Genomic DNA, 26,695 nt, shown 5'->3' with positions numbered 1-26,695 from the left:
GAGCTTTATTTCGTGAAAATACGTTAAATAGTTCGGAAGATATAGACCAAAAAAGATTATAATACACAACAATTCGTAACAATTCAATATGTAAGTATTGACATATGATATATTGTCAAAAGGTTGCCAACCAACAGTTTTACGTGAAATAAGAAAATTATAAGAAAAGTGAATAACTGAGTGGTAATTGGAATCAATTTTTGACAGAAGGTGTGCGTCACGTGTTCTCATAGAAAAGGTAAGGGTTAAAGTCGTTCTTGTCGGATATATCTTACTACCTTCATCATTTTATAATTTTTCTGCTAATTTGTGCCTTTCGTATCTATCCTGATGTGTAGAATGTGAAAACAGCATATTTTGTTCTGACATCGAAATATATATACAGGGTGCAGCAAAATTAACCGTTGCAGAAGACAAGATAATATTTCGTTTTCAGGAAAATATAAACGTTTTCTATAATTAGCGTATTTTCTCTTTGTGTTACGTAAAAATACACATATTTCAACTTCGGGTGTCATATGCAAGCAACATAGAGGTGTATCAGGGTAGGGGTTTGCAGTGAAATATGCGTTATTTTGAAAAAAACACAAAAGTAGTACCAAACATAGTAGAGAATAAGGTACTTGATATCAACCATAGGGATCCCGGTTTGGGACCTCTATGATAGATGTGCCTGCACTGCAGTTTGAGCTTTATTTGGTGAAAATATGTTAAATAGTTATGAAGATATAAACCAAAACAGATTATAATACACAACAATTCGTAACAATTCAATACGTAAGTATTGACATATGAAATATTGTCAGAAGGTTGCCAACCAACAGTTTTACGTGAAATAAGAAAATTATAAGAAAAGTGAATAACTCAGTGGTAATTGGAATCAATTTTTGACAGAAGGTGTGCGTCACGTGTTCTCATCGAAAACGTAGGGGTTAAAGTCGTTCTTGTCGGATATATCTTACTACCTTCATCATTTTATAATTTTTCTGCTAATTTGTGCCTTTCGTATCTATCCTGATGTGTAGAGTGTGAAAGCAGCATATTTTGTTCTGACATCGAAATATATATATACAGGGTGCAGCAAAATTAATCGTTACATAAGGCAAGATAATATTTCGTTTTCAGGAAAATATAAACGTTTTCTATAATTAGCGTATTTTCTCTTTGTGTTACGTAAAAATACACATATTTGAACTTCGGGTGTAATATGTAAGCAACATAGTGGTGTGTCAGGGAAGGGGTTTGCAGTGAAATATGCGTTATTTTGAAAAAAACAAAAAAGTAGTACCAAAAATGGTAAAGAATAAGGTACTTGATATCAACCATAGGAATCCCGGTTTGGGACCTCTATGAAAGATGTGCCTGCACTGCAGTTTGAGCTTTATTTCGTGAAAATATGTTAAATAGTTATGAAGATATAGATCAAAACAGATTATAATACGCAACAATTCGTAACAATTCAATATGTACATATTGACATATGATATATTGTCAGAAGGTTGCTAACCAACAGTTTTACGTGAAATAAGAAAATTATAAGAAAAGTGAATAACTCAGTGGTAAATGGAATCAATTTTTGACAGAAGGTGTGCGTCACGTGTTCTCATCGAAAAGGTAAGGGTTAAAGTCGTTCATGTAGGATATATCTTACTACCTTCATCATTTTATAATTTTTCTGCTAATTTGTGCCTTTCGTATCTGTCCTGATGTGCAGAATGTGAAAACAGCATATTTTGTTGTGACATCGAAATATATATATACAGGGTGCAGCAAAATTAACCGTTGCATAAGGCAAGATGATATTTCGTTTTCGGGAAAATATAAACGTTTTCTATAATTAGGGTATTTTCTCTTTGTGTTACGTAAAAATACACATATTTGAACTTCGGGTGTCATATGCAAGCAACATAGTGGTGTGTCAGGGTAAGGGTTTGCAGTGAAATATGCGTTATTTTGAAAAAAACACAAAAGTAGTACCAAAAATGGTAAAAAATAAAGTACTTGATATCAACCTTAGGGATGCCGGTTTGGGATCTCTATGAAAGATGTGCCTGCTCTGCAGTTTGAGCTTTATTTCGTGAAAATACGTTAAATAGTTATGAAGATATAAACCAAAACAGATTATAATACACAACAATTCGTAACAATTCAATATGTAACTATTGACATATGATATATTGTCAGAAGGTTGCCAACCAACAGTTTTACGTGAAATAAGAAAATTATAAGAAAAGTGAATAACTCAGTGGTAATTGGAATCAATTTTTGACAGAAGGTGTGCGTCACGTGTTCTCATCGAAAAGGTAAGGGTTAAAGTCGTTCATGTGGGATATATCTTAAGACCTTCATCATTTTATAATTTTTCTGCTAATTTGTGCCTTTCGTATCCATCCTGATGTGTAGAATGTGAAAACAGCATATTTTGTTCTGACATCGAAATATATATACAGGGTGCAGCAAAATTAACCGTTGCAGAAGACAAGATAATATTTCGTTTTCAGGAAAATATAAACGTTTTCTATAATTAGGGTATTTTCTCTTTGTGTTACGTAAAAGTACACATATTTGAACTTCGGGTGTCATATGCAAGCAACATAGTGGTGTGTCAGGGAAGGGGTTTGCAGTGAAATATGCGTTAATTTGAAAAAAACAAAATAGTAGTACCAAACATAGCAGAGAATAAGGTACTTGATATCAACCATAGGGATCCCTATTTGGGACCTCTATGATAGATGTGCCTGCACTGCAGTTTGAGCTTTATTTCGTGAAAATATGTTAAATAGTTATGAAGATATAAACCAAAACAGATTATAATACACAACAATTCGTAACAATTCAATATGTAACTATTGACATATGATATATTGTCAGAAGGTTGCTAACCAACAGTTTTACGTGAAATAAGAAAATTATAAGAAAAGTGAATAACTGATTGGTAATTCGAATCAATTTTTGACAGAAGGTGCGCGTCATGTGATCTCATTGAAAAGGTAAGGGTTAAAGTCGTTCTTGTAGGATATATCTTACTACCTTCATCATTTTATAATTTTTCTGCTAATTTGTGCCTTTCGTATCTATCCTGGTGTGTTGAATATGAAAACAGCATATTTTGTTCTGACATCGAAATATATATATAGGGTGCAGCAAAATTTACCGCTGCAGAAGACAAGATAATATTTCGTTTTCTGGAAAATATAAACGTTTTCTATAATTAGGGTATTTTCTCTTTGTGTTACGTAAAAATACACATATTTGAACTTCGGGTGTCATATACAAGCAACATAGTGGTGTGTCAGGGTAAGGGTTTGCAGTCAAATATGCGTTATTTTGAAAAAAGCAAAAAAGTAGTACCAAACTTGGTAGAGAATAAGGTACTTGATATCAACCGTAGGGATTCCGGCTCGCGGTGTCTATGAAAGATGTGCCTGCACTGCAATTTGAGCTTTATTTCATGAAAATATGTTAAATAGTTATGAAGATATAAACCAAAACAGATTATAATACACAACAATTCGTAACAATTCAATATGTAACTATTGACATACGATATATTGTCAGAAGGTTGCCAACCAATATTTTTACGTGAAATAAGAAAATTATAAGAAAAGTGAATAACTCAGTGGTAATTCGAATCAATTTTTGACAGAAAGTGTGCGTCACGTGATCTCATCGAAAAGGTAAGGGTTAAAGTCGTTCATGTAGAATATATCTTACTACCTTCATCATTTTATAATTTTTCTGCTAATTTGTGCCTTTCGTGTCTATCCTATGTGTAGAATGTGAAAACAGCATATTTTGTTCTGACATCGAAATATATATACAGGGTGCAGCAAAATTAACCGTTGCAGAAGACAAGATAATATTTCGTTTTCAGGAAAATATAAACGTTTTCTATAATTAGGGTATTTTCTCTTTGTGTTACGTAAAAATACACATATTTGAACTTCGGGTGTCATATGCAAGCAACATAGTGGTGTGTCAGGGTAAGGGTTTGCAGTGAAATATGCGTTATTTTGAAAAAAACACAAAAGTAGTACCAAAAATGGTAAAAAATAAAGTACTTGATATCAACCTTAGGGATCCCGGATTGGGACCTCTATGATAGATGCGCCTGCACTGCAGTTTGAGCTTTATTTCGTGAAAATATGTTAAATAGTTATGAACATATAAACCAAAACAGATTATAATACGCAACAATTCGTAACAATTCAATATGTACATATTGACATATGATATATTGTCAGAAGGTTGCTAACCGACAGTTTTACGTGAAATAAAAAAAATATAAGAAAAGTGAATAACTGATTGGTAATTCGAATCAATTTTTGACAGAAGGTGCGCGTCATGTGATCTCATTGAAATGGTAAGGGTTAAAGTCCTTCATGTTTTATATATCTTGCTTACTTCATCATTTTATAACTTTTCTGCTAATTTGTGCCTTTCGTATCTATCCTGATGTGTTGAATATGAAAACAGCATATTTTGTTCTGACATCGAAATATATATACAGGGTGCAGCAAAATTTACCGCTGCAGAAGACAAGATAATATTTCGTTTTCTGGAAAATATAAACGTTTTCTATAATTAGGGTATTTTCTCTTTGTGTTACGTAAAAATACACATATTTGAACTTCGGGTGTCATATACAAGCAACATAGTGGTGTGTCAGGGTAAGGGTTTGCAGTGAAATATGCGTTATTTTGAAAAAAGCAAAAAAGTAGTACCAAACTTGGTAGAGAATAAGGTACTTGATATCAACCATAGGGATTCCTGCTTGCGGTGTCTATGAAAGATGTGCCTGCACTGCAATTTGAGTTTTATTTCGTGAAAATATGTTAAATAGTTATGAAGATATAGACCAAAACAGTTTATAATACGCAACAATTAGTAACAATTCAATATGTACATATTGACATATGATATATTGTTAGAAGGTTGCCAACCAACAGTTTTACGTGAAATAAGAAAATTATAAGAAAAGTGAATAACTCAGTGGTAAATGGAATCAATTTTTGACAGAAGGTGTGCGTCACGTGTTCTCATCGAAAAGGTAAGGGTTAAAGTCGTTCATGTAGGATATATCTTACTACCTTCATCATTTTATAATTTTTCTGCTTATTTGTGCCTTTCGTATCTATCCTGATGTGGAGAATGTGAAAACAGCATATTTTGTTCTGACATCGAAATATATATATACAGGGTGCAGCAAAATTAACCGTTGCATAAGGCAAGATGATATTTCGTTTTCGGGAAAATATAAACGTTTTCTATAATTAGGGTATTTTCTCTTTGTGTTACGTAAAAATACACATATTTGAACTTCGGGTGTCATATACAAGCAACATAGTGGTGTGTCAGGGTAAGGGTTTGCAGTGAAATATGCGTTATTTTGAAAAAAGCAAAAAAGTAGTACCAAACTTGGTAGAGAATAAGGTACTTGATATCAACCGTAGGGATTCCGGCTCGCGGTGTCTATGAAAGATGTGCCTGCACTGCAATTTGAGCTTTATTTCGTGAAAATATGTTAACTAGTTATGAAGATATAAACCAAAACAGATTATAATACACAACAATTCGTAACAATTCAATATGTAACTATTGACATATGATATATTGTCAGAAGGTTGCCAACCAACAGTTTTACGTGAAATAAGAAAATTATAAGAAAAGTGAATAACTGATTGGTAATTCGAATCAATTTTTGACAGAAGGTGCGCGTCATGTGATCTCATTGAAAAGGTAAGGGTTAAAGTCGTTCTTGTAGGATATATCTTACTACCTTCATCATTTTATAATTTTTCTGCTTATTTGTGCCTTTCGTATCTATCCTGATGTGCAGAATGTGAAAACAGCATATTTTGTTCTGACATCGAAATATATATATACAGGGTGCAGCAAAATTAACCGTTGCATAAGGCAAGATGATATTTCGTTTTCAGGAAAATATAAACGTTTTCTATAATTAGGGTATTTTCTCTTTGTGTTACGTAAAAATACACATATTTGAACTTCGGGTGTCATATGCAAGCAACATAGTGGTGTGTCAGGGTAAGGGTTTGCAGTGAAATATGCGTTATTTTGAAAAAAACACAAAAGTAGTACCAAAAATGGTAAAAAATAAAGTACTTGATATCAACCTTAGGGATCCCGGATTGGGACCTCTATGATAGATGCGCCTGCACTGCAGTTTGAGCTTTATTTCGTGAAAATATGTTAAATAGTTATGAAGATATAAACCAAAACAGATTATAATACGCAACAATTCGTAACAATTCAATATGTACATATTGACATATGATATATTGTCAGAAGGTTGCTAACCGACAGTTTTACGTGAAATAAAAAAAATATAAGAAAAGTGAATAACTGATTGGTAATTCGAATCAATTTTTGACAGAAGGTGCGCGTCATGTGATCTCATTGAAATGGTAAGGGTTAAAGTCCTTCATGTTTTATATATCTTGCTTACTTCATCATTTTATAACTTTTCTGCTAATTTGTGCCTTTCGTATCTATCCTGATGTGTTGAATATGAAAACAGCATATTTTGTTCTGACATCGAAATATATATACAGGGTGCAGCAAAATTTACCGCTGCAGAAGACAAGATAATATTTCGTTTTCTGGAAAATATAAACGTTTTCTATAATTAGGGTATTTTCTCTTTGTGTTACGTAAAAATACACATATTTGAACTTCGGGTGTCATATACAAGCAACATAGTGGTGTGTCAGGGTAAGGGTTTGCAGTGAAATATGCGTTATTTTGAAAAAAGCAAAAAAGTAGTACCAAACTTGGTAGAGAATAAGGTACTTGATATCAACCATAGGGATTCCTGCTTGCGGTGTCTATGAAAGATGTGCCTGCACTGCAATTTGAGTTTTATTTCGTGAAAATATGTTAAATAGTTATGAAGATATAGACCAAAACAGTTTATAATACGCAACAATTAGTAACAATTCAATATGTACATATTGACAGATGATATATTGTTAGAAGGTTGCCAACCAACAGTTTTACGTGAAATAAGAAAATTATAAGAAAAGTGAATAACTCAGTGGTAAATGGAATCAATTTTTGACAGAAGGTGTGCGTCACGTGTTCTCATCGAAAAGGTAAGGGTTAAAGTCGTTCATGTAGGATATATCTTACTACCTTCATCATTTTATAATTTTTCTGCTTATTTGTGCCTTTCGTATCTATCCTGATGTGGAGAATGTGAAAACAGCATATTTTGTTCTGACATCGAAATATATATATACAGGGTGCAGCAAAATTAACCGTTGCATAAGGCAAGATGATATTTCGTTTTCGGGAAAATATAAACGTTTTCTATAATTAGGGTATTTTCTCTTTGTGTTACGTAAAAATACACATATTTGAACTTCGGGTGTCATATACAAGCAACATAGTGGTGTGTCAGGGTAAGGGTTTGCAGTGAAATATGCGTTATTTTGAAAAAAGCAAAAAAGTAGTACCAAACTTGGTAGAGAATAAGGTACTTGATATCAACCGTAGGGATTCCGGCTCGCGGTGTCTATGAAAGATGTGCCTGCACTGCAATTTGAGCTTTATTTCGTGAAAATATGTTAACTAGTTATGAAGATATAAACCAAAACAGATTATAATACACAACAATTCGTAACAATTCAATATGTAACTATTGACATATGATATATTGTCAGAAGGTTGCCAACCAACAGTTTTACGTGAAATAAGAAAATTATAAGAAAAGTGAATAACTGATTGGTAATTCGAATCAATTTTTGACAGAAGGTGCGCGTCATGTGATCTCATTGAAAAGGTAAGGGTTAAAGTCGTTCTTGTAGGATATATCTTACTACCTTCATCATTTTATAATTTTTCTGCTTATTTGTGCCTTTCGTATCTATCCTGATGTGCAGAATGTGAAAACAGCATATTTTGTTCTGACATCGAAATATATATATACAGGGTGCAGCAAAATTAACCGTTGCATAAGGCAAGATGATATTTCGTTTTCAGGAAAATATAAACGTTTTCTATAATTAGGGTATTTTCTCTTTGTGTTACGTAAAAATACACATATTTGAACTTCGGGTGTCATATGCAAGCAACATAGTGGTGTGTCAGGGTAAGGGTTTGCAGTGAAATATGCGTTATTTTGAAAAAAACACAAAAGTAGTACCAAAAATGGTAAAAAATAAAGTACTTGATATCAACCTTAGGGATGCCGGTTTGGGATCTCTATGAAAGATGTGCCTGCTCTGCAGTTTGAGCTTTATTTCGTGAAAATACGTTAAATAGTTCGGAAGATATAGACCAAAAAAGATTATAATACACAACAATTCGTAACAATTCAATATGTAAGTATTGACATATGATATATTGTCAAAAGGTTGCCAACCAACAGTTTTACGTGAAATAAGAAAATTATAAGAAAAGTGAATAACTGAGTGGTAATTGGAATCAATTTTTGACAGAAGGTGTGCGTCACGTGTTCTCATAGAAAAGGTAAGGGTTAAAGTCGTTCTTGTCGGATATATCTTACTACCTTCATCATTTTATAATTTTTCTGCTAATTTGTGCCTTTCGTATCTATCCTGATGTGTAGAATGTGAAAACAGCATATTTTGTTCTGACATCGAAATATATATACAGGGTGCAGCAAAATTAACCGTTGCAGAAGACAAGATAATATTTCGTTTTCAGGAAAATATAAACGTTTTCTATAATTAGCGTATTTTCTCTTTGTGTTACGTAAAAATACACATATTTCAACTTCGGGTGTCATATGCAAGCAACATAGAGGTGTATCAGGGTAGGGGTTTGCAGTGAAATATGCGTTATTTTGAAAAAAACACAAAAGTAGTACCAAACATAGTAGAGAATAAGGTACTTGATATCAACCATAGGGATCCCGGTTTGGGACCTCTATGATAGATGTGCCTGCACTGCAGTTTGAGCTTTATTTGGTGAAAATATGTTAAATAGTTATGAAGATATAAACCAAAACAGATTATAATACACAACAATTCGTAACAATTCAATACGTAAGTATTGACATATGAAATATTGTCAGAAGGTTGCCAACCAACAGTTTTACGTGAAATAAGAAAATTATAAGAAAAGTGAATAACTCAGTGGTAATTGGAATCAATTTTTGACAGAAGGTGTGCGTCACGTGTTCTCATCGAAAACGTAGGGGTTAAAGTCGTTCTTGTCGGATATATCTTACTACCTTCATCATTTTATAATTTTTCTGCTAATTTGTGCCTTTCGTATCTATCCTGATGTGTAGAGTGTGAAAGCAGCATATTTTGTTCTGACATCGAAATATATATATACAGGGTGCAGCAAAATTAATCGTTACATAAGGCAAGATAATATTTCGTTTTCAGGAAAATATAAACGTTTTCTATAATTAGCGTATTTTCTCTTTGTGTTACGTAAAAATACACATATTTGAACTTCGGGTGTAATATGTAAGCAACATAGTGGTGTGTCAGGGAAGGGGTTTGCAGTGAAATATGCGTTATTTTGAAAAAAACAAAAAAGTAGTACCAAAAATGGTAAAGAATAAGGTACTTGATATCAACCATAGGGATCCCGGTTTGGGACCTCTATGAAAGATGTGCCTGCACTGCAGTTTGAGCTTTATTTCGTGAAAATATGTTAAATAGTTATGAAGATATAGATCAAAACAGATTATAATACGCAACAATTCGTAACAATTCAATATGTACATATTGACATATGATATATTGTCAGAAGGTTGCTAACCGACAGTTTTACGTGAAATAAAAAAAATATAAGAAAAGTGAATAACTGATTGGTAATTCGAATCAATTTTTGACAGAAGGTGCGCGTCATGTGATCTCATTGAAATGGTAAGGGTTAAAGTCCTTCATGTTTTATATATCTTGCTTACTTCATCATTTTATAATTTTTCTGCTAATTTGTGCCTTTCGTATCTATCCTGATGTGTTGAATATGAAAACAGCATATTTTGTTCTGACATCGAAATATATATATAGGGTGCAGCAAAATTTACCGCTGCAGAAGACAAGATAATATTTCGTTTTCTGGAAAATATAAACGTTTTCTATAATTAGGGTATTTTCTCTTTGTGTTACGTAAAAATACACATATTTGAACTTCGGGTGTCATATACAAGCAACATAGTGGTGTGTCGGGGTAAGGGTTTGCAGTGAAATATGCGTTATTTTGAAAAAAGCAAAAAAGTAGTACCGAACTTGGTAGAGAATAAGGTACTTGATATCAACCATAGGGATTCCTGCTTGCGGTGTCTATGAAAGATGTGCCTGCACTGCAATTTGAGCTTTATTTCGTGAAAATATGTTAAATAGTTATGAAGATATAGACCAAAACAGTTTATAATACGCAACAATTAGTAACAATTCAATATGTACATATTGACATATGATATATTGTTAGAAGGTTGCTAACCAACAGTTTTACGTGAAATAAGAAAATTATAAGAAAAGTGAATAACTCAGTGGTAAATGGAATCAATTTTTGACAGAAGGTGTGCGTCACGTGTTCTCATCGAAAAGGTAAGGGTTAAAGTCGTTCATGTAGGATATATCTTACTACCTTCATCATTTTATAATTTTTCTGCTTATTTGTGCCTTTCGTATCTATCCTGATGTGCAGAATGTGAAAACAGCATATTTTGTTCTGACATCGAAATATATATATACAGGGTGCAGCAAAATTAACCGTTGCATAAGTCAAGATGATATTTCGTTTTCGGGAAAATATAAACGTTTTCTATAATTAGGGTATTTTCTATTTGTGTTACGTAAAAATACACATATTTGAACTTCGGGTGTCATATGCAAGCAACATAGTGGTGTGTCAGGGTAAGGGTTTGCAGTGAAATATGCGTTATTTTGAAAAAAACACAAAAGTAGTACCAAAAATGGTAAAAAATAAAGTACTTGATATCAACCTTAGGGATGCCGGTTTGGGATCTCTATGAAAGATGTGCCTGCTCTGCAGTTTGAGCTTTATTTCGTGAAAATACGTTAAATAGTTATGAAGATATAAACCAAAACAGATTATAATACACAACAATTCGTAACAATTCAATATGTAACTATTGACATATGATATATTGTCAGAAGGTTGCCAACCAACAGTTTTACGTGAAATAAGAAAATTATAAGAAAAGTGAATAACTCAGTAGTAATTCGAATCAATTTTTGACAGAAGGTGTGCGTCACGTGTTCTCATCGAAAAGGTAAGGGTTAAAGTCGTTCATGTGGGATATATCTTAAGGCCTTCATCATTTTATAATTTTTCTGCTAATTTGTGCCTTTCGTATCTATCCTGATGTGTAGAATGTGAAAACAGCATATTTTGTTCTGATATCGAAATATATATACAGGGTGCAGCAAAATTAACCGTTGCAGAAGACAAGATAATATTTCGTTTTCAGGAAAATATAAACGTTTTCTATAATTAGGGTATTTTCTCTTTGTGTTACGTAAAAGTACACATATTTGAACTTCGGGTGTCATATGCAAGCAACATAGTGGTGTGTCAGGGAAGGGGTTTGCAGTGAAATATGCGTTATTTTGAAAAAAACAAAATAGTAGTACCAAACATAGTAGAGAATAAGGTACTTGATATCAACCATAGGGATCCCTATTTGGGACCTCTATGATAGATGTGCCTGCACTGCAGTTTGAGCTTTATTTCGTGAAAATATGTTAAATAGTTATGAAGATATAAACCAAAACAGATTATAATACACAACAATTCGTAACAATTCAATATGTAACTATTGACATATGATATATTGTCAGAAGGTTGCCAACCAACAGTTTTACGTGAAATAAGAAAATTATAAGAAAAGTGAATAACTCAGTGGTAATTGGAATCAATTTTTGACAGAAGGTGTGCGTCACGTGTTCTCATCGAAAAGGTAAGGGTTAAAGTCGTTCATGTGGGATATATCTTAAGACCTTCATCATTTTATAATTTTTCTGCTAATTTGTGCCTTTCGTATCTATCCTGATGTGTAGAATGTGAAAACAGCATATTTTGTTCTGACATCGAAATATATATACAGGGTGCAGCAAAATTAACCGTTGCAGAAGACAAGATAATATTTCGTTTTCTGGAAAATATAAACGTTTTCTATAATTAGGGTATTTTCTCTTTGTGTTACGTAAAAATACACATATTTGAAGTTCGGGTGTCATATACAAGCAACATAGTGGTGTGTCAGGGTAAGGGTTGGCAGTGAAATATGCGTTATTTTGAAAAAAGCAAAAAAGTAGTACCAAACTTGGTAGAGAATAAGGTACTTGATATCAACCGTAGGGATTCCGGCTTGCGGTGTCTATGAAAGATGTGCCTGCACTGCAATTTGAGCTTTATTTCGTGAAAATATGTTAAATAGTTCGGAAGATATAGACCAAAACAGATTATAATACGTAACAATTAGTAACAATTCAATATGTACATATTGACATATGATATATTGTCAGAAGGTTGCTAACCGACAGTTTTACGTAAAATAAAAAAAATATAAGAAAAGTGAATAACTCAGTGGTAATTGGAATCAATTTTTGACAGAAAGTGAGCGTCATGTGATCTCATTGAAAAGGTAAGGTTTAAAGTCGTTCATGTATTATATATCTTGCTTACTTCATCATTTTATATATTTTTTCTGCTAATTTGTGCCTTTCGTATCTATCCTGATGTGTTGAATATGAAAATAGCATATTTTGTTCTGACATCGAAATATATATACAATGTGCAGCAAATTTAACCGCTGCAGAAGACAAGATAATATTTCGTTTTCAGGAAAATATAAACGTTTTCTATAATTAGGGTATTTTCTCTTTGCGTTACGTAAAAGTACACATATTTGAACTTCGGGTGTCATATGCAAGCAACATAGTGGTGTGTCAGGAAAGGGATTTGCAGTTTTATTTTGAAAAAAGACAAAAGTAGTACCAAAAATGGTAAAGAATAAAGTACTTGATATCAACCATAGGGATCCCGGTTTGGGACCTCTATGAAAGATGTGCCTGCACTGCAATTTGAGCTTGATTTCGTGAAAATATGTTAAATAGTTCGGAAGATATAGATCAAAACAGATTATAATACGCAACAATTCGTAACAATTCAATATGTACATATTGACATATGATATATTGTCAGAAGGTTGCTAACCGACAGTTTTACGTGAAATAAAAAAAATATAAGAAAAGTGAATAACTGATTGGTAATTCGAATCAATTTTTGACAGAAGGTGCGCGTCATGTGATCTCATTGAAATGGTAAGGGTTAAAGTCCTTCATGTTTTATATATCTTGCTTACTTCATCATTTTATAACTTTTCTGCTAATTTGTGCCTTTCGTATCTATCCTGATGTGTTGAATATGAAAACAGCATATTTTGTTCTGACATCGAAATATATATACAGGGTGCAGCAAAATTTACCGCTGCAGAAGACAAGATAATATTTCGTTTTCTGGAAAATATAAACGTTTTCTATAATTAGGGTATTTTCTCTTTGTGTTACGTAAAAATACACATATTTGAACTTCGGGTGTCATATACAAGCAACATAGTGGTGTGTCAGGGTAAGGGTTTGCAGTGAAATATGCGTTATTTTGAAAAAAGCAAAAAGTAGTACCAAACTTGGTAGAGAATAAGGTACTTGATATCAACCATAGGGATTCCTGCTTGCGGTGTCTATGAAAGATGTGCCTGCACTGCAATTTGAGCTTTATTTCGTGAAAATATGTTAAATAGTTATGAAGATATAGGCCAAAACAGTTTATAATACGCAACAATTAGTAACAATTCAATATGTACATATTGACATATGATATATTGTTAGAAGGTTGCTAACCAACAGTTTTACGTGAAATAAGAAAATTATAAGAAAAGTGAATAACTCAGTGGTAAATGGAATCAATTTTTAACAGAAGGTGTGCGTCACGTGTTCTCATCGAAAAGGTAAGGGTTAAAGTCGTTCATGTAGGATATATCTTACTACCTTCATCATTTTATAATTTTTCTGCTTATTTGTGCCTTTCGTATCTATCCTGATGTGCAGAATGTGAAAACAGCATATTTTGTTCTGACATCGAAATATATATATACAGGGTGCAGCAAAATTAACCGTTGCATAAGGCAAGATGATATTTCGTTTTCGGGAAAATATAAACGTTTTCTATAATTAGGGTATTTTCTCTTTGTGTTACGTAAAAGTACACATATTTGAACTTCGGGTGTCATATGCAAGCAACATAGTGGTGTATCAGGGTAGGGGTTTGCAGTGAAATATGCGTTATTTGAAAAAAACACAAAAGTAGTACCAAACATAGTAGAGAATAAGGTACTTGATATCAACCATAGGGATCCCGGTTTGGGACCTCTATGATAGATGTGCCTGCACTGCAGTTTGAGCTTTATTTGGTGAAAATATGTTAAATAGTTATGAAGATATAAACCAAAACAGATTATAATACACAACAATTCGTAACAATTCAATACGTAAGTATTGACATATGAAATATTGTCAGAAGGTTGCCAACCAACAGTTTTACGTGAAATAAGAAAATTATAAGAAAAGTGAATAACTCAGTGGTAATTGGAATCAATTTTTGACAGAAGGTGTGCGTCACGTGTTCTCATCGAAAAGGTAAGGGTTAAAGTCGTTCATGTGGGATATATCTTAAGACCTTCATCATTTTATAATTTTTCTGCTAATTTGTGCCTTTCGTATCTATCCTGATGTGTAGAATGTGAAAACAGCATATTTTGTTCTGACATCGAAATATATATACAGGGTGCAGCAAAATTAACCGTTGCAGAAGACAAGATAATATTTCGTTTTCAGGAAAATATAAACGTTTTCTATAATTAGCGTATTTTCTCTTTGTGTTACGTAAAAATACACATATTTGAACTTCGGGTGTCATATGCAAGCAACATAGTGGTGTATCAGGGTAGGGGTTTGCAGTGAAATATGCGTTATTTTGAAAAAAACACAAAAGTAGTACCAAACATAGTAGAGAATAAGGTACTTGATATCAACCATAGGGATCCCGGTTTGGGACCTCTATGATAGATGTGCCTGCACTGCAGTTTGAGCTTTATTTGGTGAAAATATGTTAAATAGTTATGAAGATATAAACCAAAACAGATTATAATACACAACAATTCGTAACAATTCAATACGTAAGTATTGACATATGAAATATTGTCAGAAGGTTGCCAACCAACAGTTTTACGTGAAATAAGAAAATTATAAGAAAAGTGAATAACTCAGTGGTAATTGGAATCACTTTTTGACAGAAGGTGTGCGTCACGTGTTCTCATCGAAAAGGTAGGGGTTAAAGTCGTTCTTGTCGGATATATCTTACTACCTTCATCATTTTATAATTTTTCTGCTAATTTGTGCCTTTCGTATCTATCCTGATGTGTAGAGTGTGAAAGCAGCATATTTTTTTCTGACATCGAAATATATATATACAGGGTGCAGCAAAATTAATCGTTACATAAGGCAAGATAATATTTCGTTTTCAGGAAAATATAAACGTTTTCTATAATTAGCGTATTTTCTCTTTGTGTTACGTAAAAATACACATATTTGAACTTCGGGTGTAATATGTAAGCAACATAGTGGTGTGTCAGGGAAGGGGTTTGCAGTGAAATATGCGTTATTTTGAAAAAAACAAAAAAGTAGTACCAAAAATGGTAAAGAATAAGGTACTTGATATCAACCATAGGGATCCCGGTTTGGGACCTCTATGAAAGATGTGCCTGCACTGCAGTTTGAGCTTTATTTCGTGAAAATATGTTAAATAGTTATGAAGATATAGATCAAAACAGATTATAATACGCAACAATTCGTAACAATTCAATATGTACATATTGACATATGATATATTGTCAGAAGGTTGCTAACCAACAGTTTTACGTGAAATAAAAAAAATATAAGAAAAGTGAATAACTGATTGGTAATTCGAATCAATTTTTGACAGAAGGTGCGCGTCATGTGATCTCATTGAAATGGTAAGGGTTAAAGTCCTTCATGTTTTATATATCTTGCTTACTTCATCATTTTATAATTTTTCTGCTAATTTGTGCCTTTCGTATCTATCCTGATGTGTTGAATATGAAAACAGCATATTTTGTTCTGACATCGAAATATATATACAGGGTGCAGCAAAATTTACCGCTGCAGAAGACAAGATAATATTTCGTTTTCTGGAAAATATAAACGTTTTCTATAATTAGGGTATTTTCTCTTTGTGTTACGTAAAAATACACATATTTGAACTTCGGGTGTCATATACAAGCAACATAGTGGTGTGTCAGGGTAAGGGTTTGCAGTGAAATATGCGTTATTTTGAAAAAAGCAAAAAAGTAGTACCAAACTTGGTAGAGAATAAGGTACTTGATATCAACCATAGGGATTCCTGCTTGCGGTGTCTATGAAAGATGTGCCTGCACTGCAATTTGAGCTTTATTTCGTGAAAATATGTTAAATAGTTATGAAGATATAGACCAAAAAAGTTTATAATACGCAACAATTAGTAACAATTCAATATGTACATATTGACATATGATATATTGTTAGAAGGTTGCTAACCAACAGTTTTACGTGAAATAAGAAAATTATAAGAAAAGTGAATAACTCAGTGGTAAATGGAATCAATTTTTGACAGAAGGTGTGCGTTACGTGTTCTCATCGAAAAGGTAAGGGTTAAAGTCGTTCATGTAGGATATATCTTACTACCTTCATCATTTTATAATTTTTCTGCTTATTTGTGCCTTTCGTATCTATCCTGATGTGCAGAATGTGAAAACAGCATATTTTGTTCTGACATCGAAATATATATATACAGGGTGCAGCAAAATTAACCGTTGCATAAGGCAAGATGATATTTCGTTTTCGGGAAAATATAAACGTTTTCTATAATTAGGGTATTTTCTCTTTGTGTAACGTAAAAATACACATATTTGAACTTCGGGTGTCATATGCAAGCAACATAGTGGTGTGTCAGGGTAAGGGTTTGCAGTGAAATATGCGTTATTTTGAAAAAAACACAAAAGTAGTACCAAAAATGGTAAAAAATAAAGTACTTGATATCAACCTTAGGGATGCCGGTTTGGGATCTCTATGAAAGATGTGCCTGCTCTGCAGTTTGAGCTTTATTTCGTGAAAATACGTTAAATAGTTATGAAGATATAAACCAAAACAGATTATAATACACAACAATTCGTAACAATTCAATATGTAACTATTGACATATGATATATTGTCAGAAGGTTGCCAACCAACAGTTTTACGTGAAATAAGAAAATTATAAGAAAAGTGAATAACTCAGTGGTAATTGGAATCAATTTTTGACAGAAGGTGTGCGTCACGTGTTCTCATCGAAAAGGTAAGGGTTAAAGTCGTTCATGTGGGATATATCTTAAGACCTTCATCATTTTATAATTTTTCTGCTAATTTGTGCCTTTCGTATCTATCCTGATGTGTAGAATGTGAAAACAGCATATTTTGTTCTGACATCGAAATATATATATACAGGGTGCAGCAAAATTAATCGTTACATAAGGCAAGATAATATTTCGTTTTCAGGAAAATATAAACGTTTTCTATAATTAGCGTATTTTCTCTTTGTGTTACGTAAAAATACACATATTTGAACTTCGGGTGTCCTATGCAAGCCACATAGTGGTGTGTCAGGGTAAGGGTTTGCAGTGAAATATGCGTTATTTTGAAAAAAACACAAAAGTAGTACCAAAATGGTAAAAAATAAAGTACTTGATATCAACCTTAGGGATGCCGGTTTGGGATCTCTATGAAAGATGTGCCTGCTCTGCAGTTTGAGCTTTATTTCGTGAAAATACGTTAAATAGTTCGGAAGATATAGACCAAAAAAGATTATAATACACAACAATTCGTAACAATTCAATATGTAAGTATTGACATATGATATATTGTCAAAAGGTTGCCAACCAACAGTTTTACGTGAAATAAGAAAATTATAAGAAAAGTGAATAACTGAGTGGTAATTGGAATCAATTTTTGACAGAAGGTGTGCGTCACGTGTTCTCATAGAAAAGGTAAGGGTTAAAGTCGTTCTTGTCGGATATATCTTACTACCTTCATCATTTTATAATTTTTCTGCTAATTTGTGCCTTTCGTATCTATCCTGATGTGTAGAATGTGAAAACAGCATATTTTGTTCTGACATCGAAATATATATACAGGGTGCAGCAAAATTAACCGTTGCAGAAGACAAGATAATATTTCGTTTTCAGGAAAATATAAACGTTTTCTATAATTAGCGTATTTTCTCTTTGTGTTACGTAAAAATACACATATTTGAACTTCGGGTGTCATATGCAAGCAACATAGTGGTGTATCAGGGTAGGGGTTTGCAGTGAAATATGCGTTATTTTGAAAAAAACACAAAAGTAGTACCAAACATAGTAGAGAATAAGGTACTTGATATCAACCATAGGGATCCCGGTTTGGGACCTCTATGATAGATGTGCCTGCACTGCAGTTTGAGCTTTATTTGGTGAAAATATGTTAAATAGTTATGAAGATATAAACCAAAACAGATTATAATACACAACAATTCGTAACAATTCAATACGTAAGTATTGACATATGAAATATTGTCAGAAGGTTGCCAACCAACAGTTTTACGTGAAATAAGAAAATTATAAGAAAAGTGAATAACTCAGTGGTAATTGGAATCAATTTTTGACAGAAGGTGTGCGTCACGTGTTCTCATCGAAAAGGTAGGGGTTAAAGTCGTTCTTGTCGGATATATCTTACTACCTTCATCATTTTATAATTTTTCTGCTAATTTGTGCCTTTCGTATCTATCCTGATGTGTAGAGTGTGAAAGCAGCATATTTTTTTCTGACATCGAAATATATATATACAGGGTGCAGCAAAATTAATCGTTACATAAGGCAAGATAATATTTCGTTTTCAGGAAAATATAAACGTTTTCTATAATTAGCGTATTTTCTCTTTGTGTTACGTAAAAATACACATATTTGAACTTCGGGTGTAATATGTAAGCAACATAGTGGTGTGTCAGGGAAGGGGTTTGCAGTGAAATATGCGTTATTTTGAAAAAAACAAAAAAGTAGTACCAAAAATGGTAAAGAATAAGGTACTTGATATCAACCATAGGGATCCCGGTTTGGGACCTCTATGAAAGATGTGCCTGCACTGCAGTTTGAGCTTTATTTCGTGAAAATATGTTAAATAGTTATGAAGATATAGATCAAAACAGATTATAATACGCAACAATTCGTAACAATTCAATATGTACATATTGACATATGATATATTGTCAGAAGGTTGCTAACCAACAGTTTTACGTGAAATAAAAAAAATATAAGAAAAGTGAATAACTGATTGGTAATTCGAATCAATTTTTGACAGAAGGTGCGCGTCATGTGATCTCATTGAAATGGTAAGGGTTAAAGTCCTTCATGTTTTATATATCTTGCTTACTTCATCATTTTATAATTTTTCTGCTAATTTGTGCCTTTCGTATCTATCCTGATGTGTTGAATATGAAAACAGCATATTTTGTTCTGACATCGAAATATATATACAGGGTGCAGCAAAATTTACCGCTGCAGAAGACAAGATAATATTTCGTTTTCTGGAAAATATAAACGTTTTCTATAATTAGGGTATTTTCTCTTTGTGTTACGTAAAAATACACATATTTGAACTTCGGGTGTCATATACAAGCAACATAGTGGTGTGTCAGGGTAAGGGTTTGCAGTGAAATATGCGTTATTTTGAAAAAAGCAAAAAAGTAGTACCAAACTTGGTAGAGAATAAGGTACTTGATATCAACCATAGGGATTCCTGCTTGCGGTGTCTATGAAAGATGTGCCTGCACTGCAATTTGAGCTTTATTTCGTGAAAATATGTTAAATAGTTATGAAGATATAGACCAAAAAAGTTTATAATACGCAACAATTAGTAACAATTCAATATGTACATATTGACATATGATATATTGTTAGAAGGTTGCTAACCAACAGTTTTACGTGAAATAAGAAAATTATAAGAAAAGTGAATAACTCAGTGGTAAATGGAATCAATTTTTGACAGAAGGTGTGCGTTACGTGTTCTCATCGAAAAGGTAAGGGTTAAAGTCGTTCATGTAGGATATATCTTACTACCTTCATCATTTTATAATTTTTCTGCTTATTTGTGCCTTTCGTATCTATCCTGATGTGCAGAATGTGAAAACAGCATATTTTGTTCTGACATCGAAATATATATATACAGGGTGCAGCAAAATTAACCGTTGCATAAGGCAAGATGATATTTCGTTTTCGGGAAAATATAAACGTTTTCTATAATTAGGGTATTTTCTCTTTGTGTAACGTAAAAATACACATATTTGAACTTCGGGTGTCATATGCAAGCAACATAGTGGTGTGTCAGGGTAAGGGTTTGCAGTGAAATATGCGTTATTTTGAAAAAAACACAAAAGTAGTACCAAAAATGGTAAAAAATAAAGTACTTGATATCAACCTTAGGGATGCCGGTTTGGGATCTCTATGAAAGATGTGCCTGCTCTGCAGTTTGAGCTTTATTTCGTGAAAATACGTTAAATAGTTATGAAGATATAAACCAAAACAGATTATAATACACAACAATTCGTAACAATTCAATATGTAACTATTGACATATGATATATTGTCAGAAGGTTGCCAACCAACAGTTTTACGTGAAATAAGAAAATTATAAGAAAAGTGAATAACTCAGTGATAATTCGAATCAATTTTTGACAGAAGGTGTGCGTCACGTGTTCTCATCGAAAAGGTAAGGGTTAAAGTCGTTCATGTGGGATATATCTTAAGACCTTCATCATTTTATAATTTTTCTGCTAATTTGTGCCTTTCGTATCTATCCTGATGTGTAGAATGTGAAAACAGCATATTTTGTTCTGATATCGAAATATATATACAGGGTGCAGCAAAATTAACCGTTGCAGAAGACAAGATAATATTTCGTTTTCAGGAAAATATAAACGTTTTCTATAATTAGGGTATTTTCTCTTTGTGTTACGTAAAAGTACACATATTTGAACTTCGGGTGTCATATGCAAGCAACATAGTGGTGTGTCAGGGAAGGGGTTTGCAGTGAAATATGCGTTATTTTGAAAAAAACAAAATAGTAGTACCAAACATAGTAGAGAATAAGGTACTTGATATCAACCATAGGGATCCCTATTTGGGACCTCTATGATAGATGTGCCTGCACTGCAGTTTGAGCTTTATTTCCTGAAAATATGTTAAATAGTTATGAAGATATAAACCAAAACAGATTATAATACACAACAATTCGTAACAATTCAATATGTAACTATTGACATATGATATATTGTCAGAAGGTTGCCAACCAACAGTTTTACGTGAAATAAGAAAATTATAAGAAAAGTGAATAACTCAGTGGTAATTGGAATCAATTTTTGACAGAAGGTGTGCGTCACGTGTTCTCATCGAAAAGGTAAGGGTTAAAGTCGTTCATGTGGGATATATCTTAAGACCTTCATCATTTTATAATTTTTCTGCTAATTTGTGCCTTTCGTATCTATCCTGATGTGTAGAATGTGAAAACAGCATATTTTGTTCTGACATCGAAATATATATACAGGGTGCAGCAAAATTAACCGTTGCAGAAGACAAGATAATATTTCGTTTTCTGGAAAATATAAACGTTTTCTATAATTAGGGTATTTTCTCTTTGTGTTACGTAAAAATACACATATTTCAACTTCGGGTGTCATATACAAGCAACATAGTGGTGTGTCAGGGTAAGGGTTTGCAGTGAAATATGCGTTATATTGAAAAAAGCAAAAAAGTAGTACCAAACTTGGTAGAGAATAAGGTACTTGATATCAACCGTAGGGATTCCGGCTTGCGGTGTCTATGAAAGATGTGCCTGCACTGCAATTTGAGCTTTATTTCGTGAAAATATGTTAAATAGTTCGGAAGATGTAGACCAAAACAGATTATAATACGTAACAATTAGTAACAATTCAATATGTACATATTGACATATGATATATTGTCAGAAGGTTGCTAACCGACAGTTTTACGTGAAATAAAAAAAATATAAGAAAAGTGAATAACTGATTGGTAATTCGAATAAATTTTTGACAGAAGGTGCGCGTCATGTGATCTCATTGAAATGGTAAGGGTTAAAGTCCTTCATGTTTTATATATCTTGCTTACTTCATCATTTTATAACTTTTCTGCTAATTTGTGCCTTTCGTATCTATCCTGATGTGTTGAATATGAAAACAGCATATTTTGTTCTGACATCGAAATATATATACAGGGTGCAGCAAAATTTACCGCTGCAGAAGACAAGATAATATTTCGTTTTCTGGAAAATATAAACGTTTTCTATAATTAGGGTATTTTCTCTTTGTGTTACGTAAAAATACACATATTTGAACTTCGGGTGTCATATACAAGCAACATAGTGGTGTGTCAGGGTAAGGGTTTGCAGTGAAATATGCGTTATTTTGAAAAAAGCAAAAAAGTAGTACCAAACTTGGTAGAGAATAAGGTACTTGATATCAACCATAGGGATTCCTGCTTGCGGTGTCTATGAAAGATGTGCCTGCACTGCAATTTGAGCTTTATTTCGTGAAAATATGTTAAATAGTTATGAAGATATAGACCAAAACAGTTTATAATACGCAACAATTAGTAACAATTCAATATGTACATATTGACATATGATATATTGTTAGAAGGTTGCTAACCAACAGTTTTACGTGAAATAAGAAAATTATAAGAAAAGTGAATAACTCAGTGGTAAATGGAATCAATTATTGACAGAAGGTGTGCGTCACGTGTTCTCATCGAAAAGGTAAGGGTTAAAGTCGTTCATGTAGGATATATCTTACTACCTTCATCATTTTATAATTTTTCTGCTTATTTGTGCCTTTCGTATCTATCCTGATGTGCAGAATGTGAAAACAGCATATTTTGTTCTGACATCGAAATATATATATACAGGGTGCAGCAAAATTAACCGTTGCATAAGGCAAGATGATATTTCGTTTTCGGGAAAATATAAACGTTTTCTATAATTAGGGTATTTTCTCTTTGTGTTACGTAAAAATACACATATTTGAACTTCGGGTGTCATATGCAAGCAACATAGTGGTGTGTCACGGTAAGGGTTTGCAGTGAAATATGCGTTATTTTGAAAAAAAAACACAAAAGTAGTACCAAAAATGGTAAAAAATAAAGTACTTGATATCAACCTTAGGGATGCCGGTTTGGGATCTCTATGAAAGATGTGCCTGCTCTGCAGTTTGAGCTTTATTTCGTGAAAATACGTTAAATAGTTATGAAGATATAAACCAAAACAGATTATAATACACAACAATTCGTAACAATTCAATATGTAACTATTGACATATGATATATTGTCAGAAGGTTGCCAACCAACAGTTTTACTTGAAATAAGAAAATTATAAGAAAAGTGAATAACTCAGTGGTAATTGGAATCAATTTTTGACAGAAGGTGTGCGTCACGTGTTCTCATCGAAAAGGTAAGGGTTAAAGTCGTTCATGTGGGATATATCTTAAGACCTTCATCATTTTATAATTTTTCTGCTAATTTGTGCCTTTCGTATCTATCCTGATGTGTAGAATGTGAAAACAGCATATTTTGTTCTGACATCGAAATATATATACAGGGTGCAGCAAAATTAACCGTTGCAGAAGACAAGATAATATTTCGTTTTCAGGAAAATATAAACGTTTTCTATAATTAGGGTATTTTCTCTTTGTGTTACGTAAAAGTACACATATTTGAACTTCGGGTGTCATATGCAAGCAACATAGTGGTGTGTCAGGGAAGGGGTTTGCAGTGAAATATGCGTTATTTTGAAAAAAACAAAATAGTAGTACCAAACATAGTAGAGAATAAGGTACTTGATATCAACCATAGGGATCCCTATTTGGGACCTCTATGATAGATGTGCCTGCACTGCAGTTTGAGCTTTATTTCGTGAAAATATGTTAAATAGTTATGAAGATATAAACAAAAACAGATTATAATACACAACAATTCGTAACAATTCAATATGTAACTATTGACATATGATATATTGTCAGAAGGTTGCTAACCAACAGTTTTACGTGAAATAAGAAAATTATAAGAAAAGTGAATAACTGATTGGTAATTCGAATCAATTTTTGACAGAAGGTGCGCGTCATGTGATCTCATTGAAAAGGTAAGGGTTAAAGTCGTTCTTGTAGGATATATCTTACTACCTTCATCATTTTATAATTTTTCTGCTAATTTGTGCCTTTCGTATCTATCCTGGTGTGTTGAATATGAAAACAGCATATTTTGTTCTGACATCGAAATATATATATAGGGTGCAGCAAAATTTACCGCTGCAGAAGACAAGAAAATATTTCGTTTTCTGGAAAATATAAACGTTTTCTATAATTAGGGTATTTTCTCTTTGTGTTACGTAAAAATACACATATTTGAACTTCGGGTGTCATATACAAGCAACATAGTGGTGTGTCAGGGTAAGGGTTTGCAGTGAAATATGCGTTATTTTGAAAAAAACAAAATAGTAGTACCAAACATAGTAGAGAATAAGGTACTTGATATCAACCATAGGGATCCCGGTTTTGGACCTCTATGATAGATGTGCCTGCACTGCAGTTTGAGCTTTATTTCGTGAAAATATGTTAAATAGTTATGAAGATATAAACAAAAACAGATTATAATACACAACAATTCGTAACAATTCAATATGTAACTATTGACATATGATATATTGTCAGAAGGTTGCCAACCAACAGTTTTACGTGAAATAAGAAAATTATAAGAAAAGTGAATAACTGATTGGTAATTCGAATCAATTTTTGACAGAAGGTGCGCGTCATGTGATCTCATTGAAAAGGTAAGGGTTAAAGTCGTTCTTGTAGGATATATCTTACTACCTTCATCATTTTATAATTTTTCTGCTTATTTGTGCCTTTCGTATCTATCCTGATGTGCAGAATGTGAAAACAGCATATTTTGTTCTGACATCGAAATATATATATACAGGGTGCAGCAAAATTAACCGTTGCATAAGGCAAGATGATATTTCGTTTTCGGGAAAATATAAACGTTTTCTATAATTAGGGTATTTTCTCTTTGTGTTACGTAAAAATACACATATTTGAACTTCGGGTGTCATATGCAAGCCACATAGTGGTGTGTCAGGGTAAGGGTTTGCAGTGAAATATGCGTTATTTTGAAAAAAACACAAAAGTAGTACCAAAATGGTAAAAAATAAAGTACTTGATATCAACCTTAGGGATGCCGGTTTGGGATCTCTATGAAAGATGTGCCTGCTCTGCAGTTTGAGCTTTATTTCGTGAAAATACGTTAAATAGTTCGGAACATATAGACCAAAAAAGATTATAATACACAACAATTCGTAACAATTCAATATGTAAGTATTGACATATGATATATTGTCAAAAGGTTGCCAACCAACAGTTTTACGTGAAATAAGAAAATTATAAGAAAAGTGAATAACTGAGTGGTAATTGGAATCAATTTTTGACAGAAGGTGTGCGTCACGTGTTCTCATAGAAAAGGTAAGGGTTAAAGTCGTTCTTGTCGGATATATCTTACTACCTTCATCATTTTATAATTTTTCTGCTAATTTGTGCCTTTCGTATCTATCCTGATGTGTAGAATGTGAAAACAGCATATTTTGTTCTGACATCGAAATATATATACAGGGTGCAGCAAAATTAACCGTTGCAGAAGAAAAGATAATATTTCGTTTTCAGGAAAATATAAACGTTTTCTATAATTAGCGTATTTTCTCTTTGTGTTACGTAAAAATACACATATTTGAACTTCGGGTGTAATATGTAAGCAACATAGTGGTGTGTCAGGGAAGGGGTTTGCAGTGAAATATGCGTTATTTTGAAAAAAACAAAAAAGTAGTACCAAAAATGGTAAAGAATAAGGTACTTGATATCAACCATAGGGATCCCGGTTTGGGACCTCTATGAAAGATGTGTCTGCACTGCAGTTTGAGCTTTATTTCGTGAAAATATGTTAAATAGTTATGAAGATATAGATCAAAACAGATTATAATACGCAACAATTCGTAACAATTCAATATGTACATATTGACATATGATATATTGTCAGAAGGTTGCTAACCGACAGTTTTACGTGAAATAAAAAAAATATAAGAAAAGTGAATAACTGATTGGTAATTCGAATCAATTTTTGACAGAAGGTGCGCGTCATGTGATCTCATTGAAATGGTAAGGGTTAAAGTCCTTCATGTTTTATATATCTTGCTTACTTCATCATTTTATAATTTTTCTGCTAATTTGTGCCTTTCGTATCTATCCTGATGTGTTGAATATGAAAACAGCATATTTTGTTCTGACATCGAAATATATATACAGGGTGCAGCAAAATTTACCGCTGCAGAAGACAAGATAATATTTCGTTTTCTGGAAAATATAAACGTTTTCTATAATTAGGGTATTTTCTCTTTGTGTTACGTAAAAATACACATATTTGAACTTCGGGTGTCATATACAAGCAACATAGTGGTGTGTCAGGGTAAGGGTTTGCAGTGAAATATG

This window comes from Thermobia domestica, chromosome 18 (genome assembly GCF_964235325.1).
Source record: "Thermobia domestica chromosome 18, izTheDome1.hap1.1, whole genome shotgun sequence".
Taxonomy (NCBI): Eukaryota; Metazoa; Arthropoda; class Insecta; order Zygentoma; family Lepismatidae; genus Thermobia; species Thermobia domestica.
This window is presented reverse-complemented; position numbering follows the sequence as displayed.